The sequence below is a fragment of the Anopheles merus genome, unplaced genomic scaffold (genome assembly GCF_017562075.2).
Source record: "Anopheles merus strain MAF unplaced genomic scaffold, AmerM5.1 LNR4000018, whole genome shotgun sequence".
Taxonomy (NCBI): domain Eukaryota; kingdom Metazoa; phylum Arthropoda; class Insecta; order Diptera; family Culicidae; genus Anopheles; species Anopheles merus.
The window spans coordinates 119,904-125,903 of NW_024427598.1; the positions used below are offsets into that span (position 1 = coordinate 119,904).

General features: G+C 43.5%; 1 long non-coding RNA gene across 1 annotated transcript; it reads right to left on the reverse strand.

Moving 5' to 3' along the window:
• Nucleotides 1–3,843: 3,843 nt before the first annotated feature.
• LOC121601021 lies at nt 3,844–4,498 on the reverse strand. The gene is made up of 3 exons (XR_006005959.1): nt 4,341–4,498; nt 4,169–4,264; nt 3,844–4,090 (listed from the first exon to the last, which is right to left on the reverse strand). It is a non-coding gene; the product is annotated as an uncharacterized LOC121601021 (long non-coding RNA).
• Between the last annotated feature and the right edge of the window lie 1,502 nt (nt 4,499–6,000).

The following is a 6,000-nucleotide window of genomic DNA, read 5'->3' on the forward strand; positions in this document are numbered from 1 at the left end:
GCTGTTGCTCCTGGTTTTTCTCGCTGCAATGTACGGGCCACCTGCTCCAACACTACGACACAGCCACAGGTTTTGTTGTCTCCGTTCGCCGTGAAACACACATGAAATGGAAGAAAATTTTTATTAATTAGAAGGGGGGATATTGGTTGATCATTTTAATCACTTTTACTTACCTCAAATTAAACAAATCTCCATTTTTCACGGGGTTTATCCGCCGACTACCAAGCGCAGGAACACTACACAAGCACCAACCTCACTGGACTGAACGTAAAGCCTACTGCGTTAATGTGTGTATGCGCTTCTGCCAAGCCAACCGCGCCGTACTGCGTGTGTAGCCAAGTGCGTGTGTGTGTATATTTGCACCACTGGACACAGAACACAAATCTTACCGCACAGCAGAGCGTATGTCGCCAAGTGTGTGCATGTGTGTATTTGCACCACTGAATTCTGAACGTCCACCGCACCGCACCAAACAGCGTGTATCGCCAAGTGCGTGGTTGTGTGTAGTATCACCGTGGACTGTAGAAAACTACCTGCACTAGAACAGAGCGCTGGTGTGGCCAAATGTGTGCATGTGTGTACTTGCTCCACTGAAAGCCGGTATCGCACCAGATTTCGGGTGTCGCCTTGTGCGTGCGTGTGTGTTATTCTCACAGCACACACGTTCATCATTTTTTTTCGTTTTTTCGCTTGAGCCACTCGATTTCGTTCTTCGCTGATTTTGGCAGCGCACGAAGGGGGTTCGGTTTCAACTTCCAACAACAACAACCACACGAGGGAGCTCGTGGATACTCACGAAGGGAAAATCACTCAAATTAGAGCGAGAGACAGATAGAAAAAACGAAAGGTCAATATAAAATCTTCGGCTTTTGACCGTTCCCACCCAACGGTCACCAGCACTCAGAGATCCGCTGAGATTGAAGCTGACTTTGAAGCTGAGTTGGCGAAACGTCTCAGCCTCCGAAGTAACCCGAAGCCGAAGCGAACCCGAACGGAGTTCGGTACGAACCTTCGTTTAATTAGCCCCCTCCCCCTTTTTTGCCAGGATTTCTTTCTAAAATGATACAGTGCAAACCATATAACAACATGATTCGATTTATTGAATATTTTATATAACATAAATACAAAAAAAACACAACACATGCACAATAACCACTGCACTTAATTCTAAATTGACGCACATAATTTAACAAACACTTTTTACACTCGCACAGAGAAAAATTAGCACAACACTTTCTGTTCCTTATCGCTGTCGCACCTAGTTCTCGCTGCACTGTACGGGCCACCATCTCGAACACTACGACACAGCCACAGGTTTTGTTGTCTCCGTTCGCCGTGAAACACACATGAAATGGAAGAAAAATGTTATTAATTAGGAGGGAGGATGTTTGTTGATAATTTTAATCACTTTTACTTACCACAAATAAAACAAATCTCCATTTTTCACGGGGTTTATCCGCCGACTACCAAGCGCAGAAACACTACACAAGCACCAACCTCACTGGACTGAACGTAAAGCCTACTGCGTTAATGTGTGTATGCGCTTCTGCCAAGCCAACCGCGCCGTACTGCGTGTGTAGCCAAGAGCGTGTGTGTGTATATTTGCACCACTGGACACAGAACACAAATCTCACCGCACAGCAGAGCGTGTGTCGCCAAGTGTGTGCATGTGTGTATTTGCACCACTGAATTCTGAACGTCCACCGCACCGCACCAAACAGCGTGTATCGCCAAGTGCGTGGCTGTGTGTAGTATCACCGTGGACTGCAGAAAACTACCTGCACTAGAACAGAGCGCTGGTGTGGCCAAATGTGTGCATGTGTGTACTTGTTCCACTGAAAGCCGGTATCGCACCAGATTTCGGGTGTCGCCTTGTGCGTGCGTGTGTGTTATTCTCACAGCACACTCGTTCATCATTTTTTTCGTTCTTTCGCTTGAGCCACTCGATTTCGTTCTTCGCTGATTTTGGCAGCGCACGAGGGGTTTCGGCTTCAACTTCCAACAACAACAACACACGAGGAGGCTCGGGGACACTCATCAGGGGAAAATCGCTCAAATTAGAGCGAGAGACAGATAGAAAAAGTGAAAGGTCAATATAAAATCTTCGACTTTTGACCGTTGGGCAGCTAGCAAAACCGAAGGCCTTCCCAAGCTCCCGACCACGCTGGTTTTCGCTGGTCTTTTCGGGGATAATTCGTTAACGAATTATCCCCGAAAAGACCAACGAAATACAGATCATTTTCGGGGATAGTGAACACACGTGAAAGATGAACCCATGCAAAAAAGAGCTAAAAATAGAAATGAACATTCGGATTCACTCCCTCCACTCATGATCATGCTTCATCCTTGATGCTACCAACCACATCGCTAGTTCTACTTCGAATCACTTTGCCAGTTGCGCCACCATATTATTATTCATTATCGTGCTATTTACTGGTTTGTTTGTATGAAGGGGTACTGATACTAAAAGAATTAAAAGAAATAAATAAAACAATGAAATAACAGATTAACTATTAAACACGCATTTCTAGCAATGAGTAAATGAGTTTGAAGTTATTGGAGCTGGATGTTTTAAAAATTAAATAAAACTTTAAATCATAAAAAAAACAATAAAAATGGAATTGAACTCAGGTCGACCATGGTACAAACATTACACCATTAACATTTGACCATAACTAGTTCATGAACATGAATTGTTATCTATCACTTTTAAACCCTTCAAATATAGTACAATGAACAAAGAGATGTGTAAAAGTTCATCGATGCGTGTGAGAGAGTAGGGCTGATGAATAGAAAGAGATGGCATGAGTTTGTGTTCATTATCCCCGAAAAATTTCGCTTGGGTTGTATGGGAGCCATCGTGCTCATCAAGGCTCACTTAGTCGCGCATAAAGCAAAATGTGCGCGAAGGCGAAAAAACCCGAAAGCGCTTCGTGTGGCCCTCTCTCGTGTTTCTAGTTTTATTCTCTCTCGCATGTCATCCCTACGGACAAAGAGCGGGTAATTTTATCATGGTGTGCGTAAAAACCTAGAGTTAAGCCGATGGAAGATTTTCTAGGCTTAAAAAAGGGGGCGGGAACGGGTACCACGGTTCTCTCCCGCTCCCATGTAAAATACACGGTGCGCTCTCTCAATGCTCGCGCCCATACGCGAGCATCCTTTCGTGTGCTTGTGTTAGTTTCTTTCGTGTTGCGCTGTGTGCGTTTCTTTCGTTCAGCGATCGCTCACACTCGCTGCGTATTTTTTTGTTATCTAAAGCTAAACAAAAACGTAAACACGCGTAGATTTTTTTTCATCACTTGATTGAAACATTTACATTTTAACTTTACACGATTTCACACATTTACGTAACTTGATACACAATATTTGACTAAAATAAAATTGATCGCTCCATCGATGCAAACGTTAAAATGGCCGAATATCTGCGTAGATCCTTTTGTACACGTTGATTACTGTAAAAAAGGTACGAAATGAAGCTGCGCGATGTACATAACATGCATTACGAATCATTCGCGCAGCTTCATTTGAATTCGCACAACACTTGAACACTTGAACACTTTACAAAATCATAACATCAATCGTCCAGGACTTAGGCTGACGCACGTGCGGCCGCTCGCTGCCGATCCTTGAGCTGTACTGACGATTTAGTGTGGTAGCAAGAACGAGAGCACACAGGGGAACTTTCGGTGCAGCAGTGCCAGCGAGACACCGACATCAGCACAGCGCTGTGAGCAGATCAAACTGAGCGAGCTGGCCGAAAATGAACGCACACATTTCCACATGTGTAACTGTATTAGTGCCAAAACTGTGTTGAAACCAAAACGCGCTCTCGCCTCCGTGTATTTCACACCGATTCTCCGCTTAACTCTAGGTTTTTACACACACCATGATAAAATATTCCGCTCGTTGTTTGTAGGGATCACTCTCTCCCAGTTTTTCGGATTGAAATGAGAATTTACTCTCTTGATTTGGTTGCGGCAGTCTAGCTGCTTCACACTCACAGCCCGTGGTGGTGCGCGTGTTCAGCCTGCTTGGTTCAGGAAAGATGTCATCAGATTTGACGCGCCTCGACCGCAGTGTTGTATGAAGGCTGTTGATGAAAATACGCAATTAATAGACACACTTTGTTAAAAAGATTACACTTGATTTATAGATGTGACAAACTTACCTTTGTGCTCGAGGATCAATTGAACCTTGAACGCCTGTGCACACAGTGTCGCAATTTGAAGAGGTTTGGAGAACAGCTAGCGGTAGCAGCACACATCTGAAACATGTAAAGTGCAATGTTTTAATTAGAATAAATGTCACATAACACTAGACACTTAGAAAAGGACACTTACCGAAACAATTAGATGATAACAATTTGTCCTCCGATAAAGCAGAAAGAACACCGCGGATGGCGCAGTATGGAAAGTGTTTCACGCAGGAAAAATAGTTCACGCAGCACACAAACACACACTCTCACGTCCACGGTTCAGAGCACACTGAGGTCGCTCTTTGGCTTGGATGGAAAAGAGCAAACACCCTGATGAGTGCGATGGAAGAAAATGACGTGTGTTCAACAGGGATGGGTAGAATCAAACACACGGAGTGTGCAGGAGAATTCTCTTCGTGTGGCAAGAGAGAATTGACTAACACCCTGACCCTAACGCAACAAACGTTGTGGAATGTAGAAACGGGATAGGAATAGTAAGCGAAGGCAGTTTGTGGACATGAGGGGGTTGAAACTGGGAGAAAAAAGCTTCGGTTGCTATTTGTGTTGGGTATTTTATCTTTGTCACGTTAAAACGATCTAGATGATCTCCCGTCGTCACGACTGTGTTGGTTTTCTCACTCCCGCTCTCCTTCTTAGTTAGCGTTCTCTTTCACTCGCACTAATTTTGACGAACTGAATAATCTCACGGAGCTACAGTTTCATCACATCGCACAGCACGGTTCGGGTTTCCTTTTCGCTTGTACAGCTGTTATCGGTAGATTCGCTCTTTCGCTCACCTTACAGTCTATTCCGCTTTGAAGAGACTCTCACACGTTGAACTGAGACTATTTGATGATATGTCTCTCTCTCTCGATCCACTTTTTACTTCCAATTCTCTCACTCGTACTTCTTTCTCTCTATTTTTTTCGTGTTGACACGTCGATAGTTTATTGATAGGTCACTGCACTAATCCGGCTACGCACGATACCGTTAACTATTATTAATTTACGGTATAGCTTATCGGATTTGTACTTCACCTGCCATTCATTTTAAGACAGTTTCCAATATATATAGTCTAGCGTAACGTCACTATATATGTCGTAGTTTCTATGCGGTTCCCGATATCGCACACTTACGCACTTACGCGACACATTCTTACGCACTTACGTAGGTTCAGTAAACTCGCGTTATTAAAATCGTTTCGCGTTACTAACTAATCAACTAACTAATCACTTTCTGCACACTGTCACGGTCGCCATGTGGTGGACAAAGGTTTCTTTCCTGTCACGGTCGCCATGTGGTGGACAAAGGTTTCTTTCCATCTAACTAGAAATAACTCTTAGTTTACAGTTTCCTTAATGACCTAATTCCTATTCCTAACCCTTATTTATACTGCTTCTTTTCGCGCCAAAATTTACCCTGCGTTTTTCTATTGGCTAAAAGTATTTATCTTAAACATATCTTATGTGGCTATTAGCTTATCTCCCTATCCTATTCTATCGTATGCCCTATATTCTGTCCTTATCTAGCTAATGCATTTTTATGTAATTTACTTGCTATAATTATTCCTATCCTTCCTATCCTTCCTATCATACCATAAACGATCGCTACCACAATTGCTTACTATAATTGATTATTCCTAGTATTATACTAATTGCCTAACTATCAGGCGCTACAGCATGTCCGACGTTAGAGGCCCGCTGTGCAAAGCGATGGAAGAAATCATGGCGGTCGGAGAATTTTACCATGCCTTCTTTTTCTCTCCAACGGGGATTTTGTCAAGCAACTCGTCGAGCTACCCGTCC